The sequence below is a fragment of the Nuphar pumila genome, chromosome 10, assembly GCF_984573655.1.
Source record: "Nuphar pumila chromosome 10, dmNupPumi1.hap1.1, whole genome shotgun sequence".
Lineage (NCBI taxonomy): Eukaryota > Viridiplantae > Streptophyta > Magnoliopsida > Nymphaeales > Nymphaeaceae > Nuphar > Nuphar pumila.
The window spans coordinates 41,013,299-41,038,993 of NC_143258.1; the positions used below are offsets into that span (position 1 = coordinate 41,013,299).

The following is a 25,695-nucleotide window of genomic DNA, read 5'->3' on the forward strand; positions in this document are numbered from 1 at the left end:
AATGAGGAAAGAAAGTCATAAAGGGGGTTTACCTTGGGAGAAAGCTTTACTTGCACCAGCTGGGATGACTGTAATGGAGGGATCGGTTGCTTGAGGAGGGCTGCACCGGTGGCTGGAGGTGGCTGCCACCAGCGGAGGTTGCTGTAATGGCTGAAGGATGAGGTAGCACCAGCTGCTATAGTAGTGGCTGAAGGTGATTGCACCAAGGGAGGGGCTGCACTTGTTGGCTGGGCGTGAAAGGAAGTCAGGGAGAGAGTATGGCGTCAAAGAGAGGGAGAGAGTTTGAGAGAATGAGAGAGAGAGGTAGAGTTAGGGCTGAAAAAAGAGAGAGCTGGAGAGAAAATTCCCAGCCATGTAGGTCTTAGGGATTTAGAAAGGAGGAATTAGGTTTTAAGGAGAAAGGAAGGAAGGAGGGAAAGAAAGAAGGAAAGAAAAAAAAAAGAAAGAAGAAAAGGAAAGAGGAAAAGGGAAGAGGAAGGGAAGAAAAGAAGGAGAAGGGGCTGGCGACAAGGAGGGAGGAAGAAAAGAGGAAAGAAGAAAGGAAAGAAAAGAAAGAAAGAAAGAAGAAGAAAAGAAAGAAAAGAAGAGAAGGAAAGGAAAAAGGGAGGGAAAATGAAGAAAGGAAAGAAAGAGGAGTGGAAGAAATGGGAAAGTGGAGAGAGAGAGGGGGTCGACCCTCTTGTGGGGTCCACTCCTTTTTCTAAATGGAGATATAAATAAATAAATAAAAAAGAAAAAGAGAAAGGAAAAGGCTTATTTTTTTTTTTTGAAAACTCAAAGTGTGTCGCCACCTTGGAAGTGGGCCCACACATTATTTTGAAATTCATTTTGAAAACCAAAGTGGTAGAATGATTTTATAAAAAATTTCAAAAGAATTTTTGAGATTAAATGAAATATTTTGACAATTTTGAAATAAAACTCAAAATTTAAAATTCTATACCCCTTTGCAGAGCAGATCTAGTTTGAAAATTTGAAAATCAAGTTTAAAAGGAATTCAGATTGTTTTCTTGGGAAAATATTTCTAAATTTAGAGTCCTGAGGTAAAAATGTTCATTTTAAAAACTTAGGGTTTGAAATCGATTTCAAAAAGCTTTAAAATTCGAATCTGGATTGAAATTTTCAAAATTGGAGTTCTGGATCTCGAAAATTAGATGAGATGTAATGAAATGACATGAAATGATGAAAAATGATAAGAAATGATGAGAAATAATATGGAATGTCATGTGAAATGCAAACCTTGGATGAAGGACTTTAGGTATTGGACCTCGATTGACAGTTGTACCAGTTTAAAAAGTGATAATGTTGATAAAATAAACAAAATGATTCAAGAAATGGTTTTTTTCCCTGCCAGGCCAAGAGTGACACTGACAATTGGGGTTTAAACTGAAATGAACTGTAATGAACTGAGTTCTAGGGTTTCAGAACTCAAATGAACTGACAAGACACTGGCTCAACTAAACTCCTGTACTGAATGGTCGAGAATTGATGTCCTTTTCAGAGAAATGGTGAAAAATGATCACTAGAGTGAAGTGAGTTATGAACAAGAACTGAGCTTGAGTTGAAATAAAGATCAGTAATACTAAGATAAACTATAACTGAAGCTCAAACACTAGCTCAACTAACTGGACTTAGCTCAATTTCAGCTAAAATGGGCTGAAATGGGCTAAAATAGACTCCTAGACACTGGGAAATGGATTTGAACTGAAGCTGGAGCACTTGAACTCCTAATGAGCTCAAGTTAGACTCAGATGATAGGATTGACTAGGAATGACTGACTCAGAGACAATTGACTTGGATTCGAGTCAGAAATGAGCTGATTTCTAAGGAAATGAACCCATTTTGGCAAGAATGATCAGAAATGAACATGATCTGCTCATTGTGAGCTCAAGTGAGCTAGAAATGACTGACACAATAACTATTCTAAGCTTAAGAATGAGCTTGGTCGACTCTGACTGACAGGGATCTAGGATGACCTAGGGGTAAAATGGTAGATTTCTTGGTGAAAGGGGGTAAAATGACACCTAAACTAAGACAAACTTGGGGTTGGACTCCTATATTGATCTATCAGGGTTGACATCTACAAGAGGGGTGTATCTGAAAATGGATTAGGAAAATTTGGGGTGTTTACATGTAAGCCAACGGATGTCGCTCTTGCATTAAGACAACCCCTATCCTAATGTTACAAGCATCAGTTTCTAAGATAAATACCTTGTTAACGTTGGGTAAACCAAGAACCAGCGCCTCTACCATAGCTTGCTTAAGCTTTTTGAAAGCTTATTCGGCCTCACTACTCCAACCCTATGTGTAACATCTGAGATTTTTTTTTTGAGACCTTTTTGTGAATTTTTGAATTTTCATATTTTATGCAAAATTTTGAGTTTGAAATTTTTAGCTAAAAATGCACTAAAGGACTTTGTGAGGTTAGTTGAGAAATTTTAAAAATAGAAAAAAGAACCCACATGCCTAGAGTTTTCGAAAATTTAGGCATATTTTGGTAAAATTTAAATTTTTAATCTTAGTTGAATTAATTAAAAATAAATAATTTAGATGCTTAAAATTTTTGAAAATATATTAATAAAATTTAATTAGGCATAAATTTACTTAAATTAAATGCATTAGTATTTTATGGGAATTTTGAATTAATTTATGAAGCATGTTAATTAATTTAGAATGAATTTGACTTGAATTTCATGGAAAGGATTTAAAAAAAAAACTAAAGTTTATAAAATGGGCTCTCTCATCCTATGTGGCATCCTATTTAAAGTTTTTAATTGATTTAAAACAAAAACAAACTAGAAATTGAAGTTAAAATCAAAAGTTTTAAAAAAAAAAGTGAAGGTTTGAAAAAGTCAATACTTACTATTTTTTTTTAAAAGAGCCCCATAGAGGGCATCAAGTTTAAAAGACCCTAAAAGGGTCTAGAAATGGCTGGACCCTCCCACTTGAAAGATTAGGAAAGTAATCAATATGGGAAAGAAAAAAAAGAATTGGAAAAGCCAACTTGCTTGCCAAGCAAGCAAGTTGATTTTTGGAAAGAGGAGGCCAACCCATGGGAGTCGACCTACCCCCTTCCATATTTATATATGTAATACACAATAATACTAAGATATAGAATATACATATCATATGCTATGTTAAAAAAAAAAGAACATAAAAAAAATAAAGAGAATGCAAAAGAAAAAAAAACAAAGAAAAAAAAGAAAAGGCAAGAAAAAATCAAGGGGATTTGGAAAGTAATTCAAGATTAGATCAAGGGATGAAGATTGCCCCAGCCATTGACCTAATTCTAAAGGCTATATATATGGAGGAAGGGCTCACTCCCCCCAAATTTTGACCCTTTTATTTTTTTTTCTCTCAAAAATCTCTCTCTCCCGAACCTTCTTTTCCCTACACAAATAGAGGATTTTTCATCTCTTTTGGGTTTGCAAGAGAGGTACCTACGTGGTTCAAGGAATCTTGGAAGGCCATTACCAAGCTCGTAGTGTGCATGAAACGATCAAAGCATGCGAAAAGACCCATCGGATTCGTAGGAATACAGTTTTGATAAAAAGGTAAGTGGATTTATACTTCTCTTGTGAAATGAAATTTATAGCATGAATTTCACTGTTTTTTCATAAGAATAGAACCTAAACAAACCCTCCCATACATGGGTTTGGCATAGGGCTATCGAAAGATAGAAACAGAAGGGTTTTTCGAGAGAAAACTCCTTTAAAAAATATGTTTTGCTTAAAAATTGGTTTCTCAAAAAAGAAATCCATAAATTTTAAAAATATGCAAATTATGCTATGATTTTCTTAAAAGTATTAATTTGGATTAGTAGAGTAGGTTGTTGTAGACATTCTTTAAAAATTTGGTGAATTTTCATGGTCGAGATTTTGAGATATTGCAATTTTAGTAAAATTGAGTTTTTGAGAAAAGATTTCAGTAAATTAAGGAAATCATGAATTTTGTAAGTAAGACCATGTAATTTTTTTATTGTAGTTGATAAAATATATGCATATAGATTTTCTGTGATTTTGTAGATTTGTTTGATTTTCAATTTTGTGTAAATTTCATGATTTAGCCATTTAATTATGTATTTTACCAAATTAATTTTGAAAAAATAATGCATATGTGAGACGGGTATATTTTTCTGGCCAAACGGCTGAGAAAAATATTATTTATCTCAGTGATATTAAATCAGACTTAGATGTATAGTTTGATTGTAGTTTTAAATTAAATTATATCAAAAGAAATTGGGTGTACGGATTTGGGTGACCTGGTTTGGGCCCACACAAATGCATAGACCTGAAATCACAGTTTTCTGATCAGACATCCGATCAGTAAAACTCTCATAACTCTCTCGTTCGAAAAAGTTTTGATGAGCGATTTATTGTGTTGAAAAGCTAACAAAATTTTCTACCATTTGTAAATTTTTTAGCTTTGTTTATGGTCTAAGCATGAATCTGCAATAGTTGAAACACAGACTAACATGTCTATAGTAAAATGTTCATAACTCCCTCATACGAGAGAATTTTTATGAAAGTTTACGCCTATGGAAAGCTAACAAAATTTTCTACGATCTATAAAATTTTTAGATCTGTTCACTGAATATCATTTTTTTTGTGAACTCTGTAACAGTCAAACAGAGTTTGAGAGTTTTACATTTTTGGAGTTGGTCTAACGGTCCAACTCTGATTCATGCATAGTTATCTACATTTCATGAAAATTTCCATATGATTTGTATGTGTAATGTATATGCATATACGTGTCTGATTTATACAATGTAAGATGTGTCTACCTTATGTCATGAATGAAAATTGTAATAACCAAACATATTGCAAAAAAAGGAGCTAAGCGTTAATGAATGGACCAAAGGGTCCAATATGCAAAGTGTGATGTTAAATCCCAAATGTTAGTTGTGACTGTATATTTGAACATGCTATAATGATGATGATGATGTCGATAAGGATGATGTTGATGTTACAATTATGTGGATGCATGCAAGACATGTTTCTTTATCATATTATTCATGTACATGCATATGTGTTAGTCAAATCATGAAATATATAAAATTTTCATTTATGCATATATATGTATTTATGTTTAAAAGCATAAATGAATTAATGTTTCACTGCTTTACAAGTGCATCCATTGCCCTATATGAGGCTGAATCTTTTAATGGATTCAAGTATGATTTCATATAAAACATCAAGTAAAATAATACAACATCACAAGTAAAAGATACTTGTTGGAATAGTGGCAAGTGGTACAAAACTTTGTGGGTCAAGTATATTGCAACCACGGAAGGTTGCTCATCTCCTCCTACGATTTTATGGGAAAACCTCTACATTAGACTGCAGCGTAGAGAGCTAAGGTACTCATGAGAAAATCTGATGCATCGAGATTAAAGGTATTGGGAATCTCTCTCAAATTATAGTCCCTCACCCTGTCACTGGTGAAAGGTGTCTGGCCAGGTCAAAGTCACCTTTATGTATGAAAATATCTTTGCGCCATGGCCCTGATCAAGTTTTCAAGCCTGTATCGTATCAACGGGATTAAGAAGTGATAACTTAAAGATGTATGCACATTAGTTAGGCATTGCTTTCATCATTTAAGAAAGAACACTTAATCGAAGATAAAAATTATACATGCATTTGATAAGTTCATACATTTTATCTATTCATACAATAAATTTGATTCGAATTAAAAAATAAAGAATACATGTTTAATCAAATTTGATACTTTTGTGCTTGTTGCTTAATTAAGATGCATGTTTAGTCTCTTAGATTTAATTTACTATGAAAAATTAGATAAAATTCATGATTCGTATTTCTGTTTTACAAGTTTAGTATAATCTATCCTACTGAGACAAGTTGTGTCCGACCCCTCTGATTTTATGTTTTCAAGAAGTGGGTAACATCTTACATGCGAAGGCGAAAGGTTGCGACATGGACTGAACCTACCTTTCCTTTGCCTTCACAAGAATTTTGGACTCTAATTTTATTTTAATTCAATTCAAGGACAATTGTAGTTAATTTTGGATATTGTAGATATTTTATTTTATTTTATGCATGGTTAATTAGTTGTTAAATTTTGAATTCTATAATTGTATGTTTGCAAGTGTTCATGTGAAGTAGCACACCAAATTTTAGACCCGATGTGTTTTTCACTGTTATTTGTTAAAAGATTTAAAAGCATCTCAAAAAAAAAAAAATCCACCATTTTTCGGGTTATAAAAGTTGAGGTGTTACACTATGAATTCTTTTTCAATAATGAAGTAATTGGGCAATAATTCCATAATATTGAATAAACTGGCGATAATACCCTATGAGACCCAAGAAACCTCGCAATGCTTTGATGGTACGCAGAGTAAGCCAACTTTTCATTGCCTTAATTTTGTTCGGATCGACACTCACACCCTGGCTTCTCATTATATGTCCAAGATAAGATACACTCTCTTGTCTAAAGCTATATTTGCTTCACTTGGCAAAGCGAGTATGTTTTCTTAGCACATTTAACACAATTCACACGTGATTGAGGTGATCTTCCCAATTAGAACTATAGACCAAGATATCGTCAAAAAATATGAATACGAACTTTCTCAACATAGGTCTAAAGATAGCATTCATATTTCTTTAAAAAATGGACGATGCATTGGTCAAACCAAATGGCATAACCAAGAATTCATAGTGACCATCATGAGTGTGAAAAGTAGTCTTAGCTATGTCCTCTATAGCCATATTTGGTGATATTCAGCTCTCAAATCAAGTTTAAAAAAGTACTTTGCGCCAAACAACTCATCCAATAACTCATCAATTACCAATATTGGATGTTTGTCCTTAAATGTCACCTAGTTCAATGCCCTATAATCAATAAAAAACTGCCAAGTATTATCCTTCTTGCGCACAAGAGGAACCAACAAAGAATAGGTACTTGAACTTGGTCGAATGATGCCACTTGCAAGCATCTCTTGCACTAATTTTTCAATTTCACTCTTTTGTACAAAAGCATACCGATATTGCCTCGCACTAACTAGTCCTTGCCCCATAAGAAGAGGAATGTGATGGTCTTGTATGCGTGAAGGAGGTAACTCTTTGGATTCTCCAAATATATCCCCATAAAACTTAAGTAAATGACCCATGTCTAGCAAAATGGTGTCTTCAACTTAGACTTCTCTTTTGGCATAATAGGTTGTGCCACACATAGAAACGCCATATAAGTAGTCTGAAAATTTTTTATGGCCTCTTGCTCATCAATCACCTCACCATCTTGCATGGAGTTGGCTCTTAGAACCATCGATTGACACACTTTAGCAAAAAACATTTACATACTTGTGAAGTTCCAAGTGACACTTCCCAATGAGCGAAGCCAACATATTCCCAAGACGATGATGGCACCATGCATAGGTAGCACAAACAAGTCAAGTTTGAAATGTGAACCTTGGAGATTGATCTCCACAACCGTGCATAATCACCCACATTTGAGATGACTTCCATCTCCAACAATGACATCGAACATTGGATGCTCGTGTGGGCGAAACTTGAACTTAGACACTAAGTCCTCTCTCATAAAGTTATGGGTTAGAACCTCTACTTTCTTGTTGGATAAAGTATCAGAGACTCGCATGAAGTTAGGAGTAAATTTGCTTTCCAAAGCGTACCATTGGCCAATTGGTTTTTGAATTGCTTCAATTTCTTCTTGGTCCAACTCATCTATGGTCTCTCCTTCTTTTGACTCATAGTCATCTTCATTTTCGGTTATTATTAAACACTTTAAAGTTTTGTATTTGTGATCTGGCATCCAATTGCTTTTACAATTAAAACATAATCTCATTTTTTGCAATTCATCTATCTCTTCCCTAGAAATGTACTCCATCATAGGGTAGTTAGAACCCTAAAACTGAACTCCTTTGTTTGGTGTAGGTTATGGTATGAATTTGGAGTTGTGATTGATATTCATGAAGTTTTTGCGAAAACCATGCATTTTCTTGTGTTTTTCTTCTATAATGCGAGCTTAAAGATAACACTCTTCAAGTGTGTGCGGATTTTGAGCTAAGAGCTCATATCAAATATCATCTTTCAACCCACCAAAGAATGTTCTCAAAAGAGCATCATCATTCCATTCTCTCCATAAGGAACACAAATCCTCAAATTGCTCTTGGTATTCTTGAACGAAATCCACTTGGCGTAGTTGCTTCACTTCCACCCCATGATTTGTGTATGGAGTTGGCCCAAATCACTTGAGTAGCTCTCACTCAAGCATGTCCCAAGTAGGGTACCCATGCCATTGGTCGAACCAATGGAGCCATCGAAGAGCTTCACCTTCAAAGCTTATCACAACATATCTAACCTTGTGCTCATGCCTCACATTATGACTTATGAAAATTTGTTGTGCCTTATACACCTATTCTATAGGATCTTCTCTGGTGAATGTTAGAAATGACAATTTAATCGACCAAGGTAGATTTGCTTCATTGTAATTTTCATGAATTGTATAGGCTTGGTAGCCAAACTCACGCTCGGACGTGTGGTCATTTTCGTGCAGAGTATACCCACAGTTTGGACCCATCATAGGCACATTTTCTTCTTCATCGTACTATTCAAAATTTTGGTGGAATCACCCTGTGTGTTTATAGTCATGCATCACATGATTTTGCTCAAGAAATTCTTCATAGAGCCCATTGCGTGCTAGGGAGTTCACCCTCGACTTGTTGTTGCGTGCATGGACAATGGTGTCAAATGCAGTGTGTGTTTACGATGCTACATCACACGCAATGTTTGTAGGAACGCCTATGCCAAACGCACAACACATGTCGTGTGTTGTTGCGTAAAGCGTTTGCACACTCGAGACTAACGCATTGCGCATAGCTGCATAGCACATATGCATGCTCGTGCTTAGCGCATCTCACGCATTAGCATTAGCGTCTACTGCTTCCACGTAACTCGCATAGCCTCTTCCAGCTTGTGCCTCACCCGAATACATACTGGTGTGTTGCGCATTGCGTGTGGGCATGCCGCACGCACGCAGGTGACCAGCGGAGTCATCACTTGGTTGTGCATCTCGCACATGAGGTCGAAACCCCTGTGCATCATGCATGTGTGCCAGAGATGGAAAAGTTACAGGATTAGAATCCCCTAGCAAGTGCACATCAGACGCACACACATCTGAAGAAGGCTTAGGAAGTTTAGGCCTTGTTTTCATTGCTCAAAGTTGTGACTTCAGATCGATGAACATCGCCGTGAGCTATTGTTATAGTGATGCTAGCTGCGTCTCAACACCAGTCATCCGCCCTTCCACATGGTCCATTTTTCTCGCTAGGAAACAGGTTTGCGCTGATGCTTCATCAATGTGCTCATTGATGCATTGTTGCAACTGATCAAGAACTCCTTTAAGCAACATCGCTTTCGGTGGCATGCTACTTTGATACCAAATATTGCATTGCTTTCAGGATACTCACACTGCACTACGACTTCGGTTGTTGTGCACACAAGCACAATGCTATTCGATGCATACAAGTGCTCTTTTTGACTTAATGCATGTAGGAGCAAAACTCTCACGCACATAGGCATTGTTGAGATAGTGCACACATGCACTATTTAGGTAAAGCGCACCCAGGCACTGATCGAAACTTGTGCACCAAGCCGTTAGTTGTGACTGGAACTCTCTGCATTGCACACATTAGCACACCATCAATACCTTGTGCATGTAGGCACTTAATTGATAATCAATGCTCGCAGGCATTGCAGATGGGTGCGCATGTAGGCGCCAGCTCCCACATAATGATTTGCACACATGCGGATGAAGTAGTTGCTCTCACAGATAGCTACTAGTTTTGCTAAGATTTGGTACAAGAAATGATCTCATTGTCTCAATGACTATCACAGAAGATTAGTGCTAATATCTAAGGAAAATCAGAAATGCCATAATCGAGGAAACTTTTGCCAATGCACTTAGCTCGAGCCAAGAAATCAATACAATGAGAAAGCACTCAATGTCACTGGATGCATATGGAAGTTGATTTTGTCTTGAGATGGAAGAGACATTGTCATATCTGCGTTGGCGCCCGGTAAGTATAGATTGAGGTTGCAAGGTATTCTGATTGTTCCTGCATGTGCAATAGTATATATTGAAGACACTATACTATAGATATAAAAAGTAAGGACTGAGTTATTGCACTCAGCTAGAGGAGTATGAAAGACGATCATGAGCAAGTGTGCTCATAGATACATCTGTCATTATGCAAAGTTTGTGCATGTGCTGCATTCGGCTATAAGACTGTGATCTACTGCGGCAAGATGATCTGACAGTGTAAAATGTTCGGTTGAGTAGAATTGAAATCTGATTATCAAAAGTCTTCTTGTGGCTCACCAAATCCACAAGCTAATGACTTCGAAAAGTGTAGAAGAAATAGAGGAGGAAGGGAATGAATTAAAGTGAATTCTCTCAATTAGTTCACAGATGAACTAGAGAAAGCCGATCCTCAAATTGAGACATTTATCCATGTAGAGACAAAAAAGAAAATCAAATTTTATTTCTCAAATTCCAAATCTTATATAATCATCAAATTTTACAAACTTGACCTATTTATACTATTGACTAAAGCATTGGCGCCATGGCTTGGGCGGCCCAAGCTTCAAATTCCATGGTTGACGATCTTATTCCACTGACTGGCACTGCTCCACTCGTGTTCACTACTGACTACTGTCACAAATGTGTTGTGCTTGTGCACCAACTGCCTGCACCTCTAGCGTGCCCACGCTGCCCGTAAGGCAGTTGTTCTTCCCTACACTCATCTTGACTCTATTGTGACCCTCTGTCATGCTCCTCAACTTGACTCTCCTACCTTGGTAGTTGGGTTTTCACTCGGGTTTGCATCATACGAGCCCTGATCTATGAGTATCAAATAAAACCCTCTACCTTGAAAAAGCCAAAAAACAAAATCCAAGATGCATGGATACATAAAAAAAATAGGCTGGAATGATCGGATGATTGGTCCTCCTCCACCTCTAATGGAGGTCTCCAACAAATTGGGGAAGAAGGAGAGATGAGAGAGAGAGAACAGTATATGTGGTTCGGCCACTTAGTGCTTACACCCACGGGGTCAAGAGCACGTCCTTATTGTTCACACATGCCTAAGCCTTTACAACTCATATTCTTTTATATATCCATTCAATTACATCTTGATAAGATTTCTTATTTCCTCTTTCTTCCCTTGCTTATCTTCTTAGTTTCCTTGTAGGGAAGATTTGCATAGTGTTAGGCGTTCACCTTGAGATAAGGTAAGAGTCTCACATTAGGTAGGTCACCATCTTATCCTTTCCATAATGCTGGAAGTCCACCCTGGGATAAGGAAAGGGTCCCATATTAGGTAGGTTGCCATGAATAGGTAGGAATCCGACATTAGGGGGGGAGAGTCTCCAATGTGACTTGCTTGGATCGGATCTTTGCTAGACTTAGATCTGAAGCAGGCACTAATATCGATAATAGGTATGACCACAAGTACCATAAGAAATCTGTGCACACAATATGGTAGGAAATTAAGTAGCCTAAAATGGCATATCTTGTTATTGGCAATGTAGGATACCCATTAGGCTAGGCCCACATAGGGGGATGCCTAGCCCATTGGACTCCTACTATTCTATATATTCTAATTAATCCCTAAGTTTCATTCCACATTAATTTTCAAATTCTAAATCATTTTCTATTTTGGATTTCAAACCCAACCAAGGTTCAATTCTAATTTAGTAAAACCCTATTACATCCATATCCAAATAAGATCCAGATTTACCTCTCATTAAATCTAAATTCAAATTTATGTTTAATTAAATCCGATTTCAAATTTGTGTGAAATTAAATCTAAATTAAATCCAAACTTCAAAATTAACTTCAATTAAATTCAAATTCACTTGAGATTAAATGTTGACACTTTTTAATACACAAATTAAATCTCAATTTATCATTAATTAAGATCCCATATTTTACTTAAATTAAATATATAAAATCATTTTTTAATTATTTATTAATTACCAAAATATCATAATTATTACATTAAAATTCATATTCAATTCTAAATTTAATTTCAATAAATACTCAAATTTTTTATATAATTGAAATTTTGAATTGGCATTAAATTTAATTATAGTTTTATATGAAAATTTGAATCAAATCCAAATCCAATTATACTACCTGAGATCCATTTATTAAATCCAAATTTGAATTTAAAATTCCCAATTTAAAATCTAAATAACACTCTAATTTCAAATGTACACTTAATTTAAATCCTGACTAAATTGAAACTCAAGTTAAATTCCAATCCAAATTAAATCTGATTAAAAATCAAAACCCAATTCAAAATAAATTTTCAGTTTGAGATTCATTCAAAATCTAAATTAAAGCTCGAATTATAATTAAATCTCATCTTAAGTTCAAATAATATTTTAACAATAAGTTCACTTTTATTCCTCATAAAAATAATTAAAATTCATGAGTTTTACAATAGTGACCCAATTTGACATCATATATGGATTGAACATGGTCCAAATGTTAGGAATAGGCTTTTGGATCATGTATTTTCAACCAAAATACATGATTTTATGAAAAAAGAATATTGCACAATGTACGCCATTAATGTTTTAAGGCTCACAAAATCATTCTTACATATCGTAATTAAATGATCTAAGAGCCAACCTCCACTAATTTAATCATGTAGATCACATCTATAAGGTTAGTTTAATGAAAAACTACAAAAACTAAAAAAAATGACAAAGAAAACTCATTTGTAGGTAATTTCATTAATGTTAACTTATATATATATATATATATATATATATATATATATATATATATATATATATATATATATAGAGAGAGAGAGAGAGAGAGAGAGAGAGAGAGAGAGAGTAATGGATTTGTGCTAACTGAAATATGCTAAATGAGTTTTTTAAGGTTTTTTGTTTTATTTTTAAATTTTGATCGTACAGATGTGATCAATGTACTTGATCCATTCTGACACATTGTGGGTTTTTATAAGGTTCAAAAAATCAACAATCCAAAATCTTTATAATTTTTCAAGGCTTTAAATATCATTTTTTTTATCGAAAACACATTATCCATGTGTGGATTACTTGTAAATCGACCATAGCCAACACATTTATGGGGTCAAAATTACTAAAAAAGAATTAGAAGGGCAGAAAAAACTCATTCAGCACATATCAATTTTGCACCCACCCATTTCTCTCTCTCTCTCTCTCTCTCTTTATATATATATATATATATATATATATATATATATATATATATATATATATATATATATATATATATATATATATATATATATATATATATATATATATATATATATATATATATATCACTATAGGGATGTTGGTCAATAACGGTGATATATCTCACCACTATTGCCCTATTTTTTGCCTCTATAAGGTTATAATGGTGAGAATTCTCGTTGATAAGTTGCTGAATAAAATTGGCCTTTGTTGAGTAATAACAACGACATTTATGGCTTATCGTTAAAAGGTGGACCAACACCAGCAAAAAATCTCACCGAAATTGAGAATACCAATAATGATGTGACAATATTTAACAACAAGGTTATTTTAATAGTGAGATTCATGGTTTATAGTTATAGGCTACCTATAGGTTATAACAGTGAGGTACTATTTTTGCCGTTATAGGCTATAACAAGGAGAATTAACTCGTCGTTATAGGCTATAATGGCGAGATATGGATCTCACCTATAATGGTGAGACAAGGATCTCGCCGTTGTAGGCTATAAACCTGCAAACAAAAAACAAAAAATTAGTTTTCAACTTTTTTTTACATTCAACAAAAACTCACAGCAAGCATACACTTCAAATGTGTTTTAAAAAATACTACCTCCGACATCATTTGTAAGCCTGCAATAAACATAGTTTAAATACAAACCTCCTACATCTTCTCCAACCCTACAACATACATATATACTTCTAATATTCTTATAAATCAAAATTTAATTTGTGTTATGAATATACTCATTTTCAAAGTTATGCAGCATATTTCTTACTTAGATATTATGTAACCCTCAAAATGTATACGCCCATCATAAGAGAATCAAAACAATTAGATCATAAATAAGTAAACAAACAATTTCAAAATTGTAGCAAGGTAAAAAATTGTAGTTAAACAAAGAGAGTTTAGAAATTTTGGATCTAGGATTGGGGGTTTTGTTTGTGCGCATCCATAAAGGCTTGCATCTCCTCTATGAACTTTCTATATGCTTCTCTCTTTAGATATCATCAAATTAGTAAGCATCGTAGCAAATAAACCATGTTGACTCAATCATACTATCTTGGGATGTTCTCATGGTTATTAAGGTGGATTTGAAATTTGCCTAAGTGCCAAGTAGAACCAATTCTACTTAGTACTTGTATGGACTGCATCAATTCTTCAGTGAACGCAGGTCATTCCTTTATCAAGTGAGGTTTCTGAGCATGTTCGGACGGACCATACCTCTTCTCAACCTTAGAACACCTTCCCCAAACCGTGCCTTAAAACCCATTTCCTAAACCCTTCTCTAAGCCTAAACCTCTCTTAAATCCAAATCTGAATATAACATCCTGTTGTAGTGATATCCAAAAAATATCTTAACTTTCTCCCAAAAACCCACCTATTCTAAACCTACAAAATTAACTCCATACAACCCTACGTGTCCTTAACCAACCTGCCAAATCTTGGATCCTGATTCCTAGTAGAATTAAATTTGAGACTGGTGTAAGTTTTTATGAAAGTTGTTTTTGATAAAAACAATTTATGTAAACCAAACACCAAATAATAAAAACCAGCTCATACTAATTGTGAAGTTTGAGTCGAACACAAGAAACATTTTTAAAAAGACTTTTGTACCCCCACACAAAGACAAACTTTATTGCCTTAAATAAAAAGTAAAATAAAAAGTGCTACCCTCCGTGGAGGGCTAAAAAATAAAAAGGCCTTATTATAACCCAATGTAAAGTAAATAACCCTCTGGCCCTAAAAAAATAAAAATAAAAATAAAGAAAACTAAAATCTGCAAGGGTCTTCTTCTCTTGTGATCTAGCCTCTTTTGTTTGCTTGGATGCTACAGTTGAACTATTAGGCTTAAAGGTTTCTTTGTCAAGGGGCACGTCCATGAGGGGATCTTTGGAGGGCTCTTCACACACAAAAACAAAACACAAAACAAAAGCAGAAAACTATTTCTAAAACTAATGTTAGTTATATAAAAACAAGAAACAAGAATAAAAACTAACTAGATCTAATAAACCAACTAACTTGTAACAAATTAACAAGTTCTGATTAGCTATAAAACAAACTTGAAACAAACTAACTAATTAAAATTCAAGAAAGACATTGAATTTAAACTAATGAAACAAGAAAGTCTAATCTAACTAATTAAACTAAACACTTAATGTAAACACTACTAATAAACCAATGTCGAATTATTGCATTAACTAAGTAATGAATAAAAAGAAAATGTAAGCTAAACTATAAGCTAATTAATTATAATGTTAAAAATCTAAAACAAACTAATTAACTATAAGACATTAATTTAGCAAACTATCTACCCAATGTAAACCAGTCTACTGACATTAAAACAATAAATAAATTCTGGTCTAAACTACTTGATTATGAAATACTTAACTATTAAATATAAAAATCGTTAAAACAAATTAACTATTTTTAATGTAAAACAATAAATTAATGTCTAAAAAATATCTTTTTTTTGGTGAAAGAGTCTGAAGCAAAATACAGACCAAACGTGATCTTCATTTTACGCAAGTGTTGTTGATCACATCAAAGTGCGTGATCTTCAGCACAGTGATCAGGAAAACAACACTCGATAGAGCGTGCACAATCTAAACTCAGGAGATTGCTGGGTCGGTATAGATGTGATTGAAGTTTGATCAGACCGGTATTGCATTAGTTTAATGAGCAATCGAATCTGTCAACAATGACCGACCTAATTCCACTCTCACGCAGATGGAACTACAGCAATATGTACTAAAAAAATTAACGCAGCCTATTCTATGCAGAAAAAGAAATGAACTATTCAATAAGTTTTACGCTATGCTACTTGTAATGATGCAGCAAAAATTAATCTACGCTAAATGTAAATCTAAAACATGGTTATATGGATGCAACGATTCAAAAGAAATCTAAATACTTATGATGCACTAAAGAGATGGGGGAGGAGAAGAAGCGGTCACTCTCATGGTTGAACGCACACTTTGATGACAGGGTAAGAAGCACCGACGAAAGCAAAGATCAGAAGAACGATGATATAAAGATCAAAGAAGGGAAGAAACGAGGAAGAATCTGTGATCGAACGAAAGTAAAGAGAGAAGAAACGGACAAGAGAGGGAGAGAAGAGGCTAGCATTTTTTCGAATGGGAGGACGACGACCTTTCTTTGTTTAGGACTATTTATAAAACAAAAATTAGGATAAGCTAATTATTTTCTAAACACTCTACCTAATTTTATAAAATTTGCAAAACTACCTTTTCTAAAATGTATTTTCATAAGAAGGTTCCTAAAAGAAAGCAAATACTTAAAAATCGCGCAGGTGAACTTTATTTGTGTAAATTTTTCTTCTTTTTGAAAATAAACCAATGCCCTAGAAAACGTTAATAAATATGGGTATTTAATTCATTTTTGCAATGAATCATGCATGAAAATGTGGATCTACTATGCATACATTATGCATGATCAGACACCAAAACCAGTTCTTCCCAAAACCCAGTCTAGAAATAGACCTGATCCAAACACGTGTCCTAACTTCACTTATTATTATTTTTCAAACCAGACTAACCCAAACTATTAAATTTTACGCAAACCTTATAACTTGTTTCTAGCCTAACTCTATTTTTTATGAATTTTATGATTTTTATTCTGAGAGAAATTATTCACTCTCTCAGGGCCTGTAAAAACTTGAACAGAATCCAGTGTCCAAACAAACCCAGAATGACCTAAAGTTTTATCTTCGCAACCCTAAATCTCCTACCCCTCAAATTTTAACCCAAGCTTCCCTGGCATGTCCTTAGTCTTATCTTATTTTTTAGCATTTATTGTATTTTATTTTAGGACAACCCAATTTTTTTTAACCCTATCAGACCTTACCTGAATTTGTTTACTAACCTTGACCTTTGACTTGACCAAACCTAATTCAAGCCTACCTAAATTCTAAAACTCAAACCTAGGCCCACCAAAATGCATCACACACACATACACATGTGTATGAGGTTTGTTCTTTATCCACAACCCCTTCCAAGTCTTACAAAAGGATTAAGATAATGAAGATAAATATCCTCTTTTTATTTAACTAAGGCTTTGTTTGGGAGCCAGAGATGAATGAAGTGATGACAATTAATGAGGATTTAATAAATACCACATACCTCCACATGTACCTGAGAATTGGTTTTGGGAGAACAAAATGGTGTTGGGTGGAGGTAAGATATTTTCAACTACATCCTCACAATGATGTTCAATACAATTTTGGGATTGAGTACATTCCATAGCTTTAGGTGTCTGCGTGGCTATATACAAGGATCTCCTAGGCTCTTCACATATTGAATGGAGGTCTTGTGAAGCTAGCATCTTGTCTCAGAAGCGGGTCTCCTAGGCTCTTCACCTATTGATTGTACGTAGGTCTTGTTGAGCAAGATCGGATTTACAAGATGAGACAAATGTTTGTAAGCATAAGATTGCACAGAAAAAGATGATGGACAAATTTTGAGATATAAGATTGTTTTAGGATGAGATGATATGAATGACAATCTTTTCTTGAAAATGCCTACACTATTAAACTAAAAGGATCATTTAAAAATTTCTTTTCAAGATGTGAAACTTGCATTTGAAGGCGGATGTTTGTGCAGTGGGGGGGGGGGGTGCCATTAAAAGAGCATTTTCACTTACATTATTTTACTTTGCAGTGAGCATATATATATATATAGAGAGAGAGAGAGAGAGAAAGAAAGAAAGGATATATATATATATAGAGAGAGAGAGAGAAAGGATATGGAGAGAAAGGATAGGTGTGTATGGATTTATCAGTGAGCATAGAGTGCAATCCAATTTTCGCTATGTTTTTTAATACTTTTTTAAAAATGACTATATAGATGTGTTGTACATAGGGTTGGGAAACACACCTAGTTACTCGTTGCTTTCAGATCAGCTCATGTTCTACTCGTAAAGTGCTCGTTTGAACTGGTAAAATAGGCTCGACAAGCTTAATTAATATGAACAATAGGTTCTTGGCTTGGCTCGACTCATAAACTTGTTAGATAGTAAAAAATATATTTTACATGTATTTTTTGTAACCTTATTTCTTTTAGTTCAAAAAAATGTATTTTTTCTATAAACAGGACAACTGGAACTCTATTTAACACAAAAGTAGGAAAGGTGCAACACTTCAAGCTTGGCTCATTCAGCTCGTGTACCAGCCCTAGTTCCACATGGTTGAATTAGTGGGGGTCCAGCTTTTGAATCATCTCATTCCAACATCTAAGCAGATTTTTTTAAGGTTTAAAAATCAATTGTTCACAAATTTTTTAATTTAAAATGTTACAAAATTAATTACAAATTTTTTATCAAAAATATACGAACCAAGTGCCAGTTTCTAACAAAATGGAACATATCAAGTACGTCCGCATGGTTGGATCACAAATTTTTTTACACTGAAGCTGTGCACAACCACTCTCTCTCTCTCTCTCTCTCTCTCTCTCTCTCTATATATATATATATATATATATATATATATATATATATATATATATATATATATATATATATATATATATATATGAGAAGAGTTATAAAAGTGGCATTTAACCATTTTAAAGGTTTATTTATCATTTTGAATATGACATATTGATGTGATCTACTTGCTTGGTTTTGTAGGAATTGACTCTTACATCATCTATTTAAAGCATATCGGCAGGTTTTTTAGAGCTCAAAAGTTTGAAATCAACAGTGTAGAATTTTCGTAAATATTGAAACCTCAGAAATTCATTTTTTTCATTGAAAAAGTACCATATAAGTATCGCTATCTAACAAATGGACCATGCTAAACATATCTGCATGCAAGATTTGATTTGCACAAAACATAAAAAAATTCTCCATCCACATAAAGGTTTAGATATTTTTAGTTCACATATATAGTTGAATTTTTCATGTCAAAAATATCATTTTAGAGAGCTACCTGTGATCCAAAAATAACTCGAGTGCTCATTTTTAGCAATTCCTCAGAAAGGCAAACTTTTGTCATAAATATTAGAAAATTGATGCAGCTAAATTGCAAATCTGCTATATGTTAGGTGCCCACATGTAAATTATCCCGTGGCTTAGCTATTCGCATGATGGCGTAGTCACAGAAAGTAGAACACCGCTTTGTCCATCGCGATCACTCGCCCACATTATATTTTATTGCATAAACTTTTTTTTTTTTTGAAACAGTTATTCAAACATAAGCGCCCACATTTTATGTGATTCCAAACACAACCACCAAACCAGCTAAAAGATATCCCAGCCAGTACCAATTTAGTAATCTTGAGAGGAAAAAGTGTGTTGTCTTTGGTCAAAACTTAGCACATAAAAGGAAAGAAGGTATATTTTATGCAATAAAATATAACACCAATTGCACCTGCACCTCTCTTACACACGACTTGTAGAAAATGAATAGCATCCTTCGTCGTCTCTCGTAGCTTTCACATCCTATCATTCAACGAGCCAGGCTGTCAGTTTCACGATATCCATCATCTTCCATCCCTATAAATACTCGGACCACACGCCCACTGATGCACAATACACTTTGCACCAAATCACCTTAGCTTTGTCATATCAACATAACACACAAAGAGTATATGGCTAAGTACTCTAGTCATGATCATCCCTCCCTGCTTCGTAGCTTGGCGCTTCTCTGTCTGCTGGTAGTGGTGGGCTGGGTCGGGGTAGCTCATGGTGATGCACTGCGCGTCGGCTACTACGGCCACAACTGCCCTTCGGCTGAGGAAGTTGTGCGCAGGACGGTCGCTAAGGCCGTTGCACGCGATCCTGGTGTACCTGCTGCGTTAATCAGGTTGCACTTCCACGACTGTTTTGTTAGGGTGAGTACCTCCTTTCTTTCTTCCTCACGTAAATCTGTAATCAAAACTACGAACCTCACACCACCGTGGTTGTCAGTTATAACCAGGAATGAAAATATTGTGTTGGCAGGGTTGTGATGCTTCTTTGCTACTGGACTCGACTCCCGGCAATCCGGCAGAGAAAGATTCGCCTGTGAACAACCCCAGCCTCAGTGGATTCGAGATCATAGACGAATCCAAATCCATCTTGGAATCCCAATGCCCTCAAGTAGTATCTTGTGCTGACATACTTGCCTTTGCTGCCCGGGACTCTGTGCATATTGCAGGGGGATTTCACTACGCCGTACCCGCGGGGCGACGCGATGGCCGGGTCTCCATCGAATCGGAAGTCGTCCATAACCTTCCAATGCCGTTCTTCGATGTCGACCAACTGGAAGCTAACTTTGCCAGGAAAGGCCTTTCTCTTGATGACATGGTCACACTGTCTGGTGCACACACAATTGGAAACTCCCACTGTTCAAAATTTTCAAATCGGCTCTATAACTTCAACTCCACAAACTCCCCGGATCCATCCATGGACCCCAAGTATGTGTCCTACCTGAAAACAAAATGTCCGGCTACGGACCCGACCCAGGATCCAACAGCATCATTGGACCCGGTGACACCAAACAAACTCGATAACAAGTACTACCTGAACATCAAGTACCACCGTGGACTGCTCTCATCGGACCAAGTGCTAATGACAAGGGAGGACACGTCAAAGATGGTCAATACAAACGTAAACCGAGGCTCGATGTGGGCGCACAAGTTTTCAGATTCGATGGTGCGGATGGGCTTGATCGAGGTGTTGACTGGTTCCCATGGAGATATCAGGAAATCTTGTAGGGTTGTAAACTGAGATGCCCACAGAAAAAGAAAATTGTTGTTTGCTGATTCAGTAGGGTTACTTTATTGTGGTATATTTCAATACCTCGTAGGTGAGAGGGTGGTGTATGTTCCCCCTCGATGATTCACTGAATCCCACGTCTGTGTTCAGGGCTTTGAATGAGCACCACGTATACAAGCACATGGGGCTCGTATTCCCGTGTATGTTGACATAACTTTGCATCGGACTCTGGTGTTGTTACAAAGACTTAAGTACCCTTTCTTGCTATTCTTCTCATAAAGTGATGGTTTGAGAAAATGACAAAAATGCCTTTCATTCAAAAAAGAAAAAACAAACAGTTCAAAAAAAGGACAAACATGTCCTCCATCCAGAAAGTCGAAGATGATGTTGACTCTTCAAAGACTTCTTCTTCTTTCTCCGTAAAACACTGTAAAACCCTCTCTCTCTAGAGAAGAAATCAAGGGAGGATTCTTGAAAAGACTTAAGTGCCTCAAAGATAATTATTTAAGACCCAGTCTTTGCACTGCAGGATTATCCGAGAAAGAAATCTCCCCTGGAGGAGGCCATGAACATCAACCCTCTGACTTCCTTCTCTTTCTGCTTTTGTGCACATCCAGCAGAAGATCCTACATTGCTCCATCAAGCACCGACTGACCTGCACATTGACTCTTGTGGAGCCTGATTCAGAGTTTTTACCCTTACAGGAGGAGGGTTTGGGGGCTCCTCCCAGCGTGGGTATCATCATTCAACTAAATGAGTTGTAGATCCTGATTCAGAGTTTTTACCCTTACAAGAGAGGGGTAAAACCTCATCTCACTCTCTCTCCCACTACAAGAAAATTGTTAATTAGCGACGGAAATTAGCGATGGAAAAAATCCGTCGCTAATTAGCGACAGATTAGCTAGAGATAGAATCTGTCGCTAATTTGCGACGGATTAGCGAGGAAACAAATTTTATCGCTAATCTGTCGCTACTTAGCGATGGATTAGCGACGAAATTGTTTGTCGCTACTTTTTATTACAAGAACACCATTTTAGCGATGGATTTAGAGAGGGAACTCCGTCGTCGCTAATCCGTCGCTAATTAGCGACGGCGTAGCGACAGAATATATTCCGTCGCGTTTTTTGTATTTTGGTATTTTGATTTAGCGACGGCTTAGCGACGGAATTTTTCTGTCGCTAAGCCGTCGCTAAATGTCGCGTAAATCCCTAATCCCATCCCTCTTTCTCTTTTTCCTGTTTCGCTGTATTGCTCCCGCCCGCCGCCCTCTCCCTCCCGCCGCCCGTCGGCTCTCGCCACCGTCCGGCCGCCGCCGCCTCGCCGACGATCCTCGCTGCCGACCTCCCTGCTTGGCTAGCGGCTGCGCCAGGGACCTCGAGCACCGGCGACCCGCCGCCGACCTCTTCCTCCTCCCTACTGTTCCTCCCTGTGGCTGCTGCCGGGAGGTGTTGTCTCCCCTTCGCCGGCGACTCGCAATCGGCGTCCTCAGCCGCCAACGACCGTCGATCCTCCCTGCAGCCACCTCTTCGCCTCCGCTCTGAGTTCCGGCGACCTAGTGGCCCCCGAGCTTCGCTCCAGGTCTCCCCCTCTCTGCTGTCGGGGCTTTCCCATGTTTTTTTATCTAGATTGCTCAGATCTCGTTGTTTCGGCTTAGATTTCAGGCTTTTTGTGGAAGATTTGGTGGAATCTGCGTTTAGTGCTCGGATTTATGTTTGTTGTAGATCGTTATCGTGTATAATTCGGCGATGCGTTTTCAGGACTCTGTTTTCGTTTTCACTTGTCCATGAGATTTGTGTTTCGAGCTCAGATTCCTGATTTTTCTCGCTCATTGTTGTGTATAATTCTACGATTCGTGCTCTAGGTGCTCTTTTGTTAGCGCTTTACCGATGATCGTTTTTTGCGTACGATTTCGGGACTGATTTGATTTTCAAATTTGGATTTTGTTCTCTTTTGTATCTTATTCATCTATAGAATACTCTGGATCAATGTTTTCCCATTTTATTTTCCTTCATTTTTTTGTTGAAATTTAACATCAAAAGCGTCATTCGTTAGTATTGAAATTCACGTAGATGGTTGAAAATGTGTTTTTTTTTTCTGTTGCCCATTGTCTTTTTATTCAAAAGTTTTTTTTTTCAATACTTAAAATTTAACATCTTTTGGTTGTATCTTCTTCTTATTATTTATTAATGAGGACGTTGTGGCATAGTAATTGCTTAATCTGATCCCATGGTAGCCATTGTAAAGAGTCAGCGGGTTTTTGAATTCTAACACAGTTCATGCTTTACTTAATTTCAATCGATAATCTTAGTTAGCTTGGAAAAGTTGTACATTAGATTTGCAGTGAGCTTTTAAATTGCGTCTTTGTTGTTCAAAACATTTTGTCTTGACAGGTGCGATCCATTGAACATAGACACAAATTTCCCTTTGGTTTTGAAATTGTGAGGTTTTTTCGCTTGATCTAGCAGAATGCTCTTAGAGTAATTTGTCCTTGAATTATGTTACTTCCCATATCATACTCCTTGACTCATCCGGAGTCACAAAAGTTGACAAGATTTTGCACATATAATTTGACTAACTCCTAGCGTTTGTTGAGCTTCTCTCACCTTGTATTTGGCCTCTTTCTTCAATAAATGGAGTATCTAGTATGCCAAGCAACTTGATGATCCATTGTGTTTCTTAGAGGCCTGCTCTTTAGTTTATGCTGGAAGTGTAAATTGTATCACACTTCAGCACATTGTCCAGATGAGGAGAAACCGATGTGTAACAAACAAGCAGTTGCATTTAGGAACATGAAGGTTCACCTGGGCTCACCGAGCTCTATTGGTTTTCTCTTTCGCTAATTGGTGTTCTTCTTTTTTGATGTAAGGAAGTCTTTTTTTTTCTTCTATTACCAAAAAATCAACTCCACAGATTGGGCATATATTTAGAAGTGCTTTCTGTTCAGCTACAACGGCCCAGTTGGTTTTTAACTTCTATTTATGGGAAAAAAGAATGTAAGTTATGTAACTGCTTAAATGACTAATTCCATTGATCTCTTCATTTGCATTAAGTCCTGTTGCCTGCAAAATTATGTTACATGAAGAACCACACTGTAGTTATGAAGAACCACACTGCTAAAATATAATAGACTATTTGAAACATTAGCATCTTCTAGTTAGATTTGGCTTAACATATATACTATTTTTCTTTTCTCTTCTTTCAATTAGTTAGAGTTGTTTTAATTTGTTTTAATTTTTTTAGTTAGTGTTTCATCTTGTTTCATGATTAGTTAGTTTGTTACTTAATTTGTTTTGTTTTTGTGCAGATTTTTCAGCGGAACCAACTCGTGCTCGGCCACCTGTGGTAAGTAAATGACAAAAACAATGCAAATCGGGTAAATACCCGTGGTGAGTAAGTGATGCAAACGTATCACATGTTATTTAATTTATTGAATGCAACACTTTATTGTTCACACACTCACTTAGTTGTTGATATCTAGGACTGCTTTGTTGGAGTTCGGAGATCATGCTGAGCATGATTTTAATGTAGAAATATGGAAGTGTTCTTATTTTTGGAGTACGGAGTCCATGCTAAGCATGGTAGTAGTTAGTGAGATATTGAAGTGTGTTTGCTGCAGGTACATGTTTGCCATTTATTTGATATGAATGATTATGATGTATTGCAATGTTTGATGTAATTGTATCCATGCTTGCATGTAGTTACTTTCAATTTGATTTTGACTTCCATGTGAAATTTTATAATAAAAGCATGCTTCAAATGATTGTATCATGTCATTAATAGTTTGCACATGAAAATATTAAGTTATCAATGCATGCATCAAAATTCTTGTTATTGTTTGACATAGTATATTGCATGATAAATTTGATATTTTCTTCATCGTCGCATTCTGATTGTTTTTTTCTTAATTCGTTAGGATACTATTCGTAACATCATACGACAGAATGACTGCAAACCGTGAATGGATGTACCGTAGGATAGTGGACAATGAGTTATCGCATGAATATATGGATGGTGTCGATAGTTTTATTGAATTTGCAACGGCGAGTGTCAGTACGGTAGATCCCACAGGTCGGATTAGGTGTCCCTGCAAGATTTGTAAGAATAATCGATTTGTAGAACCTCATGGCGTTAGACATCACCTATACAGGAAGGGTTTTGTGAGTGATTATCAGAACTGGGCGTTTCATGGAGAAGAATTTAGAAACGATTTTGATGCACGGGTGAATGTGGTGCACGATAATCCATATACGAATTTGATATTTGATGCTGCAGGAACAGAACTGGGTTCTGCTATGAGTTCTAGTGATGTAAGAACTGTCGTAGATGAAGAATCACCAAACGATGCAGCTAGTAGATTTTATGATTTACTTAAAGATGCTGATGAGCCACTTTGGAACGGTTGTGAGAGTCACACTATCTTGTCTGCAGTTCTTCAACTAATGAATTTGAAGTCCGAGTATAATTTGAGTCAATCATGTTTTGACCGTTTGTGCATGATTGTGAAGAGTATGTTGCCTAAAGATGAGAAATTGCCACAAAATTTCTATCGTGCGAAAGTTATGGTCAACGCTCTAGGTATGGGTTACAAAAAGATTGATGCTTGTCCAAATCACTGCATGTTGTATTTCAAGGAGCAGGAAAACGACATATCATGCCCGTCATGTGGGCATCCTCGGTTCAAGCCAAAGACAAGAGGCAATGATAGCACGAGAT

At 36.1% G+C, this 25,695-nt stretch overlaps 1 pseudogene across 1 annotated transcript; it reads left to right on the forward strand.

Annotated features, from left to right (window-relative positions):
* Window positions 1–19,874: 19,874 nt before the first annotated feature.
* LOC149826721 (peroxidase 5 pseudogene) lies at window positions 19,875–20,996 on the forward strand (annotated as a pseudogene). Its single transcript, XR_016434617.1, has 2 exons — window positions 19,875–20,117; window positions 20,227–20,996. The product of XR_016434617.1 is annotated as a peroxidase 5 pseudogene (transcript).
* Window positions 20,997–25,695: the final 4,699 nt, after the last annotated feature.